At 44.4% G+C, this 13,634-nt stretch overlaps 1 protein-coding gene across 3 annotated transcripts in view; it reads left to right on the top strand.

Annotated features, from left to right (window-relative positions):
* ERICH1 (glutamate rich 1) overlaps positions 1 to 13,336 on the top strand; it is a 94,854-nt gene extending 81,518 nt beyond the window's left edge. The window contains exons 7-9 of one of the 3 annotated variants that reach the window (XR_012763253.1): positions 237 to 1,243; positions 11,855 to 11,943; positions 13,311 to 13,336. The gene's annotated coding sequence lies outside the window, so the exon portion shown is untranslated. Of the gene's footprint in view, positions 1 to 236; positions 11,944 to 13,310 lie in introns of all 3 variants that reach the window. The other 2 variants (XR_012763252.1, XR_012763254.1) reach the window with 2 other exon arrangements.
* The last annotated feature ends 298 nt before the right edge of the window (positions 13,337 to 13,634 follow it).

Raw genomic sequence — 13,634 nt, forward strand, 5'->3', positions numbered from 1 at the left:
CATGGTATTTTGTTTGAAGCCAACCAAAGAAGTCTGAAAAGAACCCTATAATACTACCAAAACCATAAAACTGTCTGTTAGAAATCCAAACTAGGCCAATCTTTTCCACCATTTTTTTTTTCCTGAGCCCCTAAGTTGTTATTATTCTTTGTGAATATCCAGGGTAAGCAAGTCATCTGCAAAACTGACCCAATAAAAGCGTTCTACCCACAGTTTCTGTTCCTTTTCTTCTCTAGATTTAAATCTGAGTCCGTGGACCTGACTGTTATCTCAGTGCATGGAATGGTGTGCTCGCATTGCCATGATGCTCCACAGGAATATTCATTCCCTTTCCCAATCTGGCAGCCTGTGCTTGTGAGCAGGAGTCGTTACAACCGAGCATGCTGCTCTATGGTGTGCCCTAAGGCGGCGGAGATGACTGCGGTCCAACTCTCAGCGCAAGAGTTTTGTGCACCAGGATATTAACTGTAAAACTGGCGATATTGCTTTGGTGCAGAGACTTCCTCCAGGCACCCAGAAGACAGATGGCTTTATCAGTACGCAGCCATTCACCTCTGCATTGCAATTGCGAAGAAATACAAACAAATTTCCAGCCATCTTTGCTAAGCAATTTTACAGTTGTCTGTCTGAAATTAAAGCACCCTCCCTTGGTTGTGCTTTGCATTTTTATAGTTACTGGCAATTTTTTTTTCCAAGATGCTACACTCAGTCTTCCACACAGTTTTTAATGCTCAGAAAAATACATGACACTAAGTTAATGAAGATGAGTGTTTCAGACCGTACGGAACCAAGCAAAGGGGCATTTTGCATAATCTGTGTAATTAGATGCTTTCTATAGACGAGTGTAAAAAACAGATTGTCTCTGTTAGGCAAAGATTTTTGTGTAAAATTTCACAGGGATGAATCGCTCATGGAAAGCAGAGCCTCTGCAAAGGGCAGGTTCCAGCCCGCAGCCCATCAGTCCTGTTGCTCCTGAACTGAACTGTGCACCAGTCTCTGGAGTGGTATGAGCCCGGGGTTGAAGCAGTACATTTCTCGGTAGCTGAAAATCTGTGTTTGGCTCAAATGAGTAGGAATCCATTAACGTGCCTCTCAAGTTGGAGTCGGTTTTCCACCAAAGTCAAAAGCTGATGAGATCTAAATTTTAAGATGAAAGAGTCAAGGCATTTGCACCCCCTGGCTATTGTAGTACCTGTGCTCCACTGTCCATATAAAGTTGACACAAAATTCCCAGAAGTGAAAGGTAAGGCTGAGCCATGTTTAACTAGTACTTAACGAGTAATACCACCTCGCCATCAGGGAAAAACAGCTGGTTGAGATTCCTGTATGCCATGAAATGGGAATAGTTTTCAGTCACCTGTGAAAGTAACTTCAAGGTGGGACAACCTGTCACAGCAGCTCCTAAATCACAGAGAAGCCGTGCACTGAAAGCAGCCTCCAAACTGGAAAAGTCAGTGTCTGATAATCAGCAAGAATCTTGTTGACAAGGTTATGATGCAGGAAGGAGGTAAAAGAGGTTTTTTTCTCCAGCGTGTATTGGGGCAGGGGACAGTGAATGCTTATGCATTTCCTGCCTTGGAGAAGGAATATGGGAAGACTGGAGGAAACCTTCCAGCTAACTCTGAGTGAGGAAAAAAGTCCTTACAGCCTGTATTTCAAACCCTCCATTTGTCTGCAGGTCTGGGAAAACCATGGAAGTGTTGGTAAGAACACTGTAACATGAGAGGGAGAGGAAGATGTGTATATAGAGGAGATAAGGAAGCAGGGAAGAAGAATGAAAGGACACATCCGACTTGAAGATTCTTGTTTACTCAGTCTTCATAAAGCAACATTTCCTACTTTTCATTATACCCATTTTACCCTTTTTGCCCTTTCCTGTATCTTTTTCAAGTCTGCTTCATCTTTTTGGAGACTGGAGGACCAAAACTGCCCACGTTATTAAAAATGCAGGTTCACCGTGCAGTTTTTTGAAGTGTGCTTTGATTTGTTCTCTAGTCCTTTCCAAATAATTTGGTTGCTTTTTTTGACCCCTTACTGGGTAGTGAGCTGACGTCATCATAGAACTCTTATTTTGTTCCTGGACGGTCCTTATCAGGTTTTGTAATTATGTGCACCACTTTGCAATACCCGACACGGAATTTCATCTGCCATTTTAGCACAAGTTGTTCATGACCATAGTGCTCTTCTGCAGGTCTGCACAGTCAGCTTTCAATTTTAGTCCCGGTGGTAAACATAGTGGAATCAGCAGTCTCTGTTCCCCCATTATTCATCACCTCTTCCAGGTCATTTAGGACTTTGCTGAGCAGCACAGATCCTGGCACAAAGTCCCATAGGATTGCATTGGTGTTTTCCCTCCAGTGGGAAAACTCTGCGTTCTTGCTTTTTCTTTTGTATCAGTTAATTGCTTATTCATTCAAATGAGGCTCTTCTTAGCCCGTGAGACTTCAAGAGCTTTTTTTTCCCAATGAATTTTAAAAATGCACTTCAGTACACCTTGTCCGCTTATTTGTCGATTCCTCAAAAAAAATGCCAATAGGCTTGTGAAGTATGTCTTCCCTTTACAGAAGCTTAATGGAGTGCTTCCCGATGTATTTTTCCATGCATCTGCTTGTTCTATTCCTTGAATGGTCCCTACAGATTTGCTGAATGAGGACATCAGGTTCACTGGTCTGTAGTTCCTCAGATCACCCCTGGAATCCTTTGTGAAAATTAGCCATCTCACCACCTTCCCAGCCCCTGACACGGAGACAATTCCCAGTGAGAAGTTACACAACACGGCTTGCGGTTGTGTTGTTTTATCCTTCGGTTGGTTTAGAGCTCTTAGGTGAATACCATCTGGTCCTCGTGAGCTGTTAGTGCTGTGCCGTGGGAAATAGGATCTCTGAAGAGAGCTCTGTGCAAAGTCCAGTGCATCATGCTTAAGCGCAAATGTTCGCTCTTGTTTTGTTTTGCACTCCTAGGTAATCTGAATTCTCTTTCAATCATTTCTGCTTGGCCTCACAGTCAGACAACCACAACACTTAATCAGAATAAAGACGACCTAATGAAAAAGTAAACATTGTAGAAACGCTGCTCTTTTGATTAATGTATTTTTCATGCTTTATTTCCCACATAGATTGTTTTACCTTCTTCTTAAGTTGATGAAAGAATCTTCCAGTGTTCATCTAGAGAGTTCGCAATAGAAGACATGTACCTTTTCGCAGGATTATGCCAAAAAATATATTACCAGTTGCATTAAATAGCCACAACTGTTGTGGCACAGTGCTGTGCCAGAAATAATAGATGTCTCTAAGGGATTAGAACATTTAAATAGGAATATAGATAGTAAGGGGTGGGAACAACATGTAATCAACAATGTCAAGGCAATTACAAGGAAACAAATCAAGGGGACATGTCAGAAAGTGTGCGAGAACAAAAATTCAACTAGCAAGGTTCCCACTAAAGCTATGTAATTTAATTTAAAGCTTTGAAGCATTTTCTCTCATACTTGGAAGGCTCCAGTAATTTATGTCATCTTATATTGCAGTTTAAAGTCTTACAAGAGAATTTACAGACCTTTTGTGTTTTGGGTGGACTAATTCATTAGCCTGTTGCACTGGAAACACGCAGCATACCGTAATATATATTCAGGCTTTTATGTCTGCAAGGATGGATCAAAGCATTTACAATTTCTAAATTAGAAACCGTTTTTGGATGTTACAGATGTAGATATGCATTACTGCTAAATGTAAGTAACTTTCCTCGCAGGCCACTAAGGAGTACTTCAGAACCTCTCAGTGCTCAGACACATTTGCTTATGCAGGAATGGTAAATGTCAATAAAATTCTACATTTTGATAATAGCTCCAGATTCACTTTAGCTGTGATGACATGTAGAACAAGTTCCAGCCCTTCCAAAAAAGAAGATTCTACAGGTTGGTTTAGAAGGTGCTCTGAATTTTAGACCTTAGAGTTTCAGTTTTAGAAAAAAGGAGGAAAAAAGAAAAACACCAAACCGTCTTTGTAGGATTCATGACTCACAATTTACGAAGCCATATGGAGTATAGTAACCCACACATTTTGACTGTGTGAAAATTTTGTTTGAAAAGAACAGAGAGATACAGAACAGTGAAATGATTTACTGCAGTTGTGTACTTCTGTTGTAAATCAGTGCTTTAGAATTAGAATCAAATTTGTGGTCATGCTTTGAATGTATCTGTATTATCTTAGAATAAATCCTTTTCCATTCCAGAGTCCTGGTACCCCAAACATCTTTACTGTGGCTATTTTTTCACACTGTGGCTGTGCTCTGAAACAAATTTAAAATGTCCCTAGCTACAGAAAAACACAGGATATGGTATATTAGGGACTTTCTCGTACATAAAATATGGCAGCTCTTCACAAGCCTCCCAGTCATTCGCAGGGATCGCAGGAGATCTCATGGCCTTCCATCCTCAACTGCCATACCCAAATACCTGCACTTCTGGAATTACCTGTCAGAAGGTTGCTTCTTAAGCTCTCTTGTTTGTGTGAGTCACTGTGAAGATCTGCCATGTGTGTAACGGGGTTGCAATGTGGGACGTAGAGGAGGAGGAGGAAGAACCCTGCTCGGTAGTTAGCTCCATGTGCATCTGCTCATGTGCATAGTTTTCCTGATGAGAAGGTTTCCCAGCAGCAATACAGAACAGCTGGGGGTGACCTTTACAGCTTTTTACAAACTGGTGGTTCGAATTCAAAAGGCTCTGGGCTGTGTGCATACGTGCATTGGACAGGGTACAACCCTACGCAGCTCAGCATAGCTATACGCTGTGTATCAAGCTGCAGAAGATACCTGGGATGCTGTGATGAAGCCTCTCATGATCTGGGACCCTCTGCAGATGGAGTGAGGGGTGCCCATGAGGACAAGGAGTCTGACAGTCCAGCTTTTTGTCTCATCAGCCGCAGGAGCAGCAAAGGACACAATGTGAAGAGTTCTCATCACAGATTGTAATATAATTTCTTGGATAACTCTCACAGTGAAAAACACCCACTGGGGACTGGGTAGCCAGGAACATGTGTTCAGCCTGGCACAGGACCCGGTATCTGGTGGGTGTCTTGATGGAGGTACCCATTTTAGTGGACTTTGGGGAGCAAAGCAGAGTGAGAGGACATGCCGTGCTCCTTAACAAGCTCACCCCTTTTTGCTCCGTCTCTTCTGAATGGAAAGGAGACTGCAGCTGTTCAACAGGAACGAGCCTAATGCCTTGTTTCTTTGCAAAATAGCAGCCGTTGTATGTCACTCCTTTAGAGCAACAAATAATATACTGTCTTGGATTAATAGCAGGTAATTGGCAGACAGTGTCACAGGAGTGGATGTCCTTTTGGGTAGTGATGTGTCTTGAGAGGCTTACATATCCAGATGTATCCATAGGTGTGCCATAGGCTTCCCTAGTCAGATCAGCAGTTCCTTGGTAGCTGAAAAATTACATTATCTTAAGTGATGATACCCACGTTCTTCACAAACTGTCAGGATTGCGTTGCATGTCCTTCCAGTGTGCTACCTTGCCAAAGTGGTCGGTATGTGCTCTCAATGCTGGGATCATTGCAAGACAGTGCATTACACTTATGAGAGAAAGGGACCTCAATTGCCAACTGTTTCCAGGATTAACTGGAACTCCAGACCTCTACTGGAAGTCTGTCCACTGCCTGCCAAATGTGAACCTTCCCAGAACAACGGCTATAGATTTTTCTACCAGCATGCACCCAGATAATTCTCAGGCCAATGAGGACAGCCCATAGTGTTCCACCATCTCTGGCAGCGTGTTGTGCTGGTTGATTTCTGAAACCACCTTGGAAGCAGCAAGGCATAAAGCTGTCGCTCAAAAAAGACAGCCATTATTCTGCTATGTGTTTTAAACATTCAACCCACTTTCCAGGAGTGGGTATTAAGCAAAAGGCACAGCAGAGAAGTGCTTGTGATACAATGCTACTTGCACAGCAGAAGCAGACAAGCTTCTCCCTGCCCGTATCTGCTAGACCAGTTTTCTGTTGCAATCTGACCTACAGATTCTGCAAAGTTGTGCAAATCATTAAGGTGGACCCAAACATCAGAGTTGCCAGTGACTGGCGTGGGTGTAGCAGCACCTTTTTGAAAGGTGCTAGCTTCCATTAAGGTCATCAGACCCAAAGTCTCTCTATTAATGCCCATTGCTTATATTCTTAGTTTGGGGTTGGGTTTTTTTCATTCTGGTTGGGTCTTTTTGCTTTTCAGTTGTAAAATGAATACATACATCTGTACTAGTACACACCTTTAGCTACAGAAAAACTGACGGTGAGTTTATTCACCCAACTGATCGCTCACGGATCAGTAGCAATCAGGAGTGGCAGTGTTCTGTAGGGCAATGACTGTCTACTGGGACACTGGAGATGGTCACCCAAAGACTCTGTACTTGCACATCAGGTCAGATAGTACCTGTTCATGTAGGGCCTGAAGTGCAGTCCTTCTCATGTGTTGGCTTCTCCGTGTGGAGCGGACCATTCAGCTTTACCAGTGTTGCTTTCCCTATATGAAGACCTTCCCTGAGCACCAGGAGATGAAGCTACGCTATTGACTGCATCCAGTAGTTGGGGAATGAGGCAAAAATCAGTATTCGAGGACATCATCACTGCTTATCAGTATCTGAGAGGCAAGGAAGGGTTTGACAGTCCTCTTTTTGTGAGATTAAACCTTTTTTATAGCTGCTTCTTGTAACACATACTTTTCGTTTGCATTGGTCATCTTAGCCATTCCTCATACCGGCTTCACTTTGAATTTTCCTGCTGTAATCAGTGGGGTGCCATTCACGTGACTGGCTGTATTTACACTACTGGTGTCTGTGTCTGCGCTAGCTGTGTTAACTAGCTGTACTGCCAAGCGTCACTTAGTTCCCCGAGCTTAACTCAAACATCTGAAATAGGTAAATTATAGCGGGAGTTTCGAGCCGCTGGTTCGGAGGCAGGCGTCTGCACTGGCCACGTCTGGAGTTAGGAGAGAGCGATCCAGCCCTGCTTGCCCAGAACTGGGTTCCAGTCGGGCTGTGTTAGTGCCTTGGTGCTGCGCCTGTGCTGCTGCCCGTGACAGTAGCGCTTACCTGCCTTTGCTTTGGAAATGCTTCAGAAAAACATTCCAGGATTATTTTATTTTTTTTTCCCTGTAGTCTGTTTCTCTTATTTCATCTCTCAATGGCATCAAAGTACTGTAGGTAGGCAGGCTGCAAATACAGCAGTAACCGCTTGGCAGTGGAGCTGTGGGGTGTGAACGAGTCAGTTCTCAGCAGGAAATCAATGAGTAGTTTAAGCTACTTCAGTGGTAATTCCATAAGCCTCAGTAACACAATCTCTTGCTACTCTCTAACCTTAACCTTAAATGACTTGGAGGACTGAACTGTCTGCAATTGTCTGTCTATGTCTCAGCTTATCTGCGTAGTATTCCAGTCTTCTTTTGCTGATGGTATTTCCTACTTCTGTCATCAACATATTCCAATAAGTCTCCCTAATTTTGTGCCCCGCAAAGATATTACTGTGTAGTGCAACAATCTGACAAACATTGTTCCTGTTCCTTGCCTGCCTTATCATCTTAAAATTCATTAACCACCTTCACATCACTCCTTAACGCTGTGCTTTGCTGCAACGCCTACAAAAATTTCGAAACAATCTGACTGCGAGTGAGCTGAGAACATTGCCTCGCATGCCAGGTGCTATATTCTCTTTGTTTCCCTGGGCTCCTCCATCTGGTGGCATCCATCTGCCTCCCCACGGATTGTAGGCCCTTTGGGGCAGGACCATCTCTTTCTTCCATGAGCTGACAGTGCCCAGTCCTGCTGCCGCTGCGGAGCTGGTGTTGTAGTTACCTTTGGTCTAGGCAAAATTCCTTGTTCTGAAGGAAGGCACAGAAAGATTTGCGAGGACGTACTCTCAGATCTAATAACTGTTTAAGTCAAAAAGCCCAGGATTAGTCATACGGTTTTGCGTAGAGGAAGATTTGCTGCTTTGTTTTCCGTATATATTTTTGTTTATGTATTTGCCTATACCAACAGCACTTTGTGATTACTCCTATCCCGCACAAAGAGCCGCAGTAGAAGCCATGGGTAGGATCAGAATCTTGCCCATATTTCTCCACCCTGGCCTATGTAAAGACAATGAATTTTGGAAAGTACTTCTTTAGTCAAATATCTGAATGATTTTCAAAATTATGACTGCAGAATAATACATTTTGCTATCGTTATCCAGGCATAGAATGAAAATTGTGTATGCTTTATGGGAAATTCTCTTAAAATGCTGCATGTGTATCAGTGTGGAAGGCCTACAGTAGATCAAGTTTGATGGCCCTCGAAGCCAGCGGAGAATCTTGCTTTAAGCCAGTTTATTGTTCAGAAATACAACCGCACATGGGCAGTGCCCTGCAGCGTTCCGCCTGCAGTCTTTATCCATCAGGTAGGAGCAACAAGCAGCTCTTGGGAGACGTCAGCCCCAACCACCTGAGCATACGATGAGTGACTGATGCCTGCAAGCACGCACGCTTGCTACCGCGTTGCCTTCGGTGCCTCAGCCTTCATGCCTCCTGCCGTCCCCTGGCCACAGGGGTGCCCGTCACCCCAGCCGCCCGTGGGGCAGGGTTTTCCCCTCCTTGGTCTTGTGTTCCTGCTCTCGCACTGTCGTTCTCGTGGCCTTGCCCCAGCAAAGCCGGTCATGTGGCTGTGATGGGTTCTCGTAGGAAGCGGCTGCGGCAGCGGCAGAATCACCTTCCTTTCCCCAGCTTCTCTCACCATTGCTTGGGGCCCAGGTCGTACACTTAGCAGTCGGCCAGCACGCACCAGACAATGACAGCAGCATCGCAACCGAGAACCAACGACAGCACTTTGAGGAGGTCCCAGTGGCACTGGTGTACTTTCTGCAAGGGACCTTCTGGGGCAAGCCAGTCGTCAACAGCACGAGCCTGATGTGGGCCACAAAACCTACCGAAAGAGCAGGGGCCTGAGCCCTGTGCCACCATGCTTGCCCTGCTGCTTGTCACCGAGTATGGTGGGAAATACTGACACATGTCCGTGCACCGTGCTCGGGAGAGGCAGGGACGCGCTCACAGGCAGCACCGGCGGCACAAATTGCTTTTTGGGGACTGCCAGTCAAGGAGAGGCTTCTAAGACTCTGCAAAGAAGCTGTTCCTGTTGTTGGTTGGTTCCTGCTGCATTTGGGGAAGCAGCCCTTGCTGGTCCCAAAGCTGCGGGGTTACAGTAAATAAATGTTTAATGTCATTATTGATTTCTGCTCTTGGTGGCAACGGAGCAGAAGGTGGTGAATATTGACAGCTGGGTTCAAAGTGCCCCTCGCCTTTAATTTTGGGATGGAGAGGATATCTGCATATCATTTGCATTCTTATCTGCTTGGTGCCTATTAGAAAGCAGTGCCTCCATCAAGCAGCGAAGGCATCAGCAGATGAGTGAGGCCAGAAGTCTGCACTGCGCGTGGGATTCCCATTTTTTTTGCCAAGGGAGCCCTTTGCTGCCTGTGGTTTTCCTGCTCCATTAGCCGGTCCCCTGCCCAGGAGGGACACGCTCATCTGCCTCGTGGCGGTCGGGACTCAGTCCTCAGAGGCTTCAGCTTCGAAAGGAACGGAGGCAGCCGCTTGTCTGTTCAAAGTTCTCTGGAAACAGCCTGGGAGGGTTATTCTTTCAGAGTCATTGGGAAAGCACTACAGATTTTGGTAACACCTGCAATTACAGAAAACGTTCTGCAGTTCAGCTGTGTTGAGCTGATACCATTTTTAAAGACAGCTGTGGCATTCAAGGCGTACTCTTTCCATTCCCTTTTATTTTCCATACAAAGAAACTTGGTTGGAAAGCTCTCCCTTGCTGAATACAGTGCCACAGGAATCTCACTGCCGTTCTCCAGATGGGAAGAATTACACACAAAATGACAGAAATCATTACTAACACATTTTTTTTGCAGCTCCTGAAACTCTGATACCGCAGTAAGTGGGTTTTTCTTTGAATACAGGCAAGGCTGGAAATTTAAAGGAAAAACTCAGCGTTCTGTGTATTTCCAGAAGAGCACAGACTCTGCAGTGTTAGCCTTGTCCTGCTCTGGGCAGCAAGCCCAGGCGCTCTCCTGTTTGTGCAGGAAAGTTAGCATGGGGCATGCGGTGAGAAACAAGAACAAGAAAAAAAGCCTTTGTCCTTTTATAGTATTTATAGTGCACATTTTGACGCATTTGGGAGGGCACCGTGACTTGCATTTACTGATAAGCTTTCCATGAACTTCAGTCCTGGTTTGATGTTGATAGTTTCCCATTAATGCAGTATTTTCTATAGCCGAGGTATACAGCAGTTAAGGTTTAGCGTGGGTTCACTGTACAGGTTGCACATGAAGATAAAAACCCAGACTGGCAGGTTCCCAGTCTCTTGCTTTTAGTATTTAGATGGACGCCATAGGAGGAGTTCGACTGGAGGTACCTGCGGTGTGAGTGAGGCGTAGCTCCACCGACGCGGATGGGGTTCACGTGGTACAGACGTGGTGCGGTGAGAGGACAAGATCTGCCCGCTGCGCGCTGCGTAAGCCAGAGCCGCGGAAGAAAATAGCAGCATTCCTTTGTATAATGTTAATTAAGCACCTGCTGAAAAGTAAATGATTTATGAGAACTCTTGATAAGTGGTATCATTATGGAATTCCTGATGCAGAGTATTTCTCCATGTGGAAGCATTTCATGTTTCTGCTCTTTAACGGCAGGATTATTTCTCGGGGAGCTTTAGGCTGCCCTGGCAGAGACTAAAGGGGTGTAAATCAGCACTGTGCTGTGGAGCACTTGTGATGAGAGCCGATGTGGGCTCGCTGTGCACACTGGTGCTGCACAGACTTACACCACCAGAAGGTTTTTGCCCTGCATGTTTAGAAGTATGGCTGCAGCTGGAGCCAAATTCGGCCTTGCTATCCGTATTCAAGGCTGCATGTATTGATAATGGGAAAAAGCAGCTTTCTCAGCACAGTCTGTCCATAGACACTCCTAAAAGAAGGATAAATTAATTTTGTAGATTAGATTTTACCACCATTTCTCACACTGTGTACTATGTGACCCTGGGAGCAGAACTGAATCCAAGCTGACTACACTGAAAAGAAATCACAGATAACAGAAAGTAGTAATAACAGTAATAATAAGTATTAGATTAAGTATTTTTTAGTGGTAAAGCTTTAGCAGTAGAAAAAGGAGCAAGCATATGCATAATGCTGAGTAAAAGAGAATGCTATCAGAAAATAAAGAACTTACTTTTAAATGTGCTTCCAAATAACCCTACTGTATTAGCACATCCTTTCAACTCGGGTCACGGCTGCATTAAGCTTCCTACCCGCTCAGGTCATCCTGTGGGTATAAATATATGCTCTAAGTTACATAAAAGCCATCCAATCCTATTTGCATTGTCACTCTACGATACAAAATGCTATAATGACCTCTTTTTTTTGTATCCAGTGCTATCTATAAAGCAGGCTTAGGCCCTTTCGTTCTTAAGGAGGTCAGCTGTCGCGCTGCTCTCTTAATGAGCTTCGGGCATTCCCAGAGAGTTTTCCAATATTGCAAGACATACCTGGCCCCAGGCGGGACAGTTCGGGCTCTGCCAAGACTTAAGCAGTCCCAACAGATCCCATGTGACAGGTTACACAACTGAGCCGGGCTTTATATACCCCGAGGACCTTAAGCATGCCAAGGGCTGGAGGGAAAAGAGCATCAGGTGAGGAAAACATGTTTGCGTGCCGTGCTTCTTCGAGTGCTGTGGCATTGCAGCAGACCACGTTCGAGTAAATCTTGTGTTTCATTAGGGGGTCAATTGGTGAATAATCCCTGGGATTTAGTAATGTTTTGTGTTTTCTAGAATTGTAGGGGCTGAAATTCCACGAAGACTGAGAAATCATGGTTATTCCTCTCTGGAGAATGACACCAGGGTATATAAGGTTGTTGCAGGTAAGAAAATTCTGTCTTTTAATTAGGTCTTCAGAATACCAGTGCTTCTCTTGCTCAGACCGATTTTATTTCAAATTATTGCATGACCAACCCAAGAGAACACAGGCTTCTGGTGGGTTAACTTGCATAACAACCCAAAGAAGTCTTAATTAAGCCTCTGCTGCAAAGTGAATGAATTATGATAATTCTTGATAATTGGTATGGTGCTGGAATACCGAATGCAGAATACTCAGAAGGAGTTTATGTTTCTGCAGTGCTTAAGCAGAAACTACTTCTCCATCATTTTCTCTTGCAACGGCTTTGTGTGTTTGGGGCCGTAGGAAAATGTTAATGGTAAGGAGAGCGCTGGGTTCCTAAGCAACTCAAATGAGCTGTCAGTGAAACACTTCAGCCAGCTGCTGCAGTTGTGATAAGGAAACCTCAAACAGTATTGACCTCAGGAACACTGAGGGACCAAGGTATTGATAACTACACAAAGGAAAAAAGTAAAACTGTGCATAGAAAATATTTTAAAAGCAGCTAACTAATGGAGACTACAACAGCCCAAAATACATGCCAAGTACAGCATCTTCCTTATTGTACTCCATATTTTGATGTGTATAGAGTATCTATCCTTTTGTTGGAAAATCTCACAGCTCCTGGCGATGTGATCTGCATCCAAAATCATAGACTGTAGGAGCTGAGAGGTGATCGCTGAGTAGGTGAGAGGCTGAGCGAAGGGTACGGTGTTGCATTCCTGGCGGTGAATTTCTTTCCTGCCTCCCTGCACATCTTTTGATATCACCTTACATAGTAATTTGATTTGGAATGTCTCTTGTCTTTACTTACTCTGCTGCTGCAGTAGCCGCACTGTCAGCCACATTTATCCAGGTCCGAGTGCTCAGCTCTGATTATTTAAGGTTACAGAAAAAACCTGGAATCTGGAAGTGAAAATCTGGCTGCTTGGAATCTGTCACTCCTTTTGGTGGTGCCGTGCATTCCGTGCATGGACTACAAGGGAAAGCACCAAAAAAAACCATTATTTGAGGCCTAGTCACCATTTCATGTAAGAAATGCTGCAACTAGACAGACACATGATATGTTTTAATTCATGGTGCCAATGTGCATAGGAGTTTGTGGTTTGCTCTCTAGGGAGTCCGTGCAACTCAGTTTCTGCTTCTCTGTCGCTGTATCATGCGCACTAGGGAAGGAACAGTAACTTCATTTATTTCTGATTGCATTCAGATCATCAGTAAATAATTAATTTTTTATCTTGACTTTGATTGGCATTTCCTGCTTCTTTGCTGGACTTGACAAAGAGACGGTGTTAAAACTTGTCTGCTTGGGCTACTGTGGAGCTAATAAGAGATGTTACTGATCCCTTCTAGCCTTGCTTTCCTGAGTTAACAACCAGCATTCAAGGGAGCATCACTGTGTTCGTAGCTGCTCTGTGGGAAGGAAGAGATCTTTCTGCTTCCCGAAGCGAGAAGGTCCCTTCTCCTGTGTGCCTAAGAGTCCGCACTCCCTCTCAGCCAAGCAGCCAGAGGGAACCCCGTTAAAGTCACTGAAATCAATGAGTTACAAATGAAAAAAAATATGAAAAAATTATATCAGACATGTGACCTTTCTCTTACAAAGTGATAGAGGGGGGGCCTTCGAAAACATGCAGTAGTTTGAGCCCAACGCTCTTCAGCAGAGAGCGGATTCGTGCT

The sequence above is a fragment of the Opisthocomus hoazin genome, chromosome 2, assembly GCF_030867145.1.
Source record: "Opisthocomus hoazin isolate bOpiHoa1 chromosome 2, bOpiHoa1.hap1, whole genome shotgun sequence".
Taxonomy (NCBI): domain Eukaryota; kingdom Metazoa; phylum Chordata; class Aves; order Opisthocomiformes; family Opisthocomidae; genus Opisthocomus; species Opisthocomus hoazin.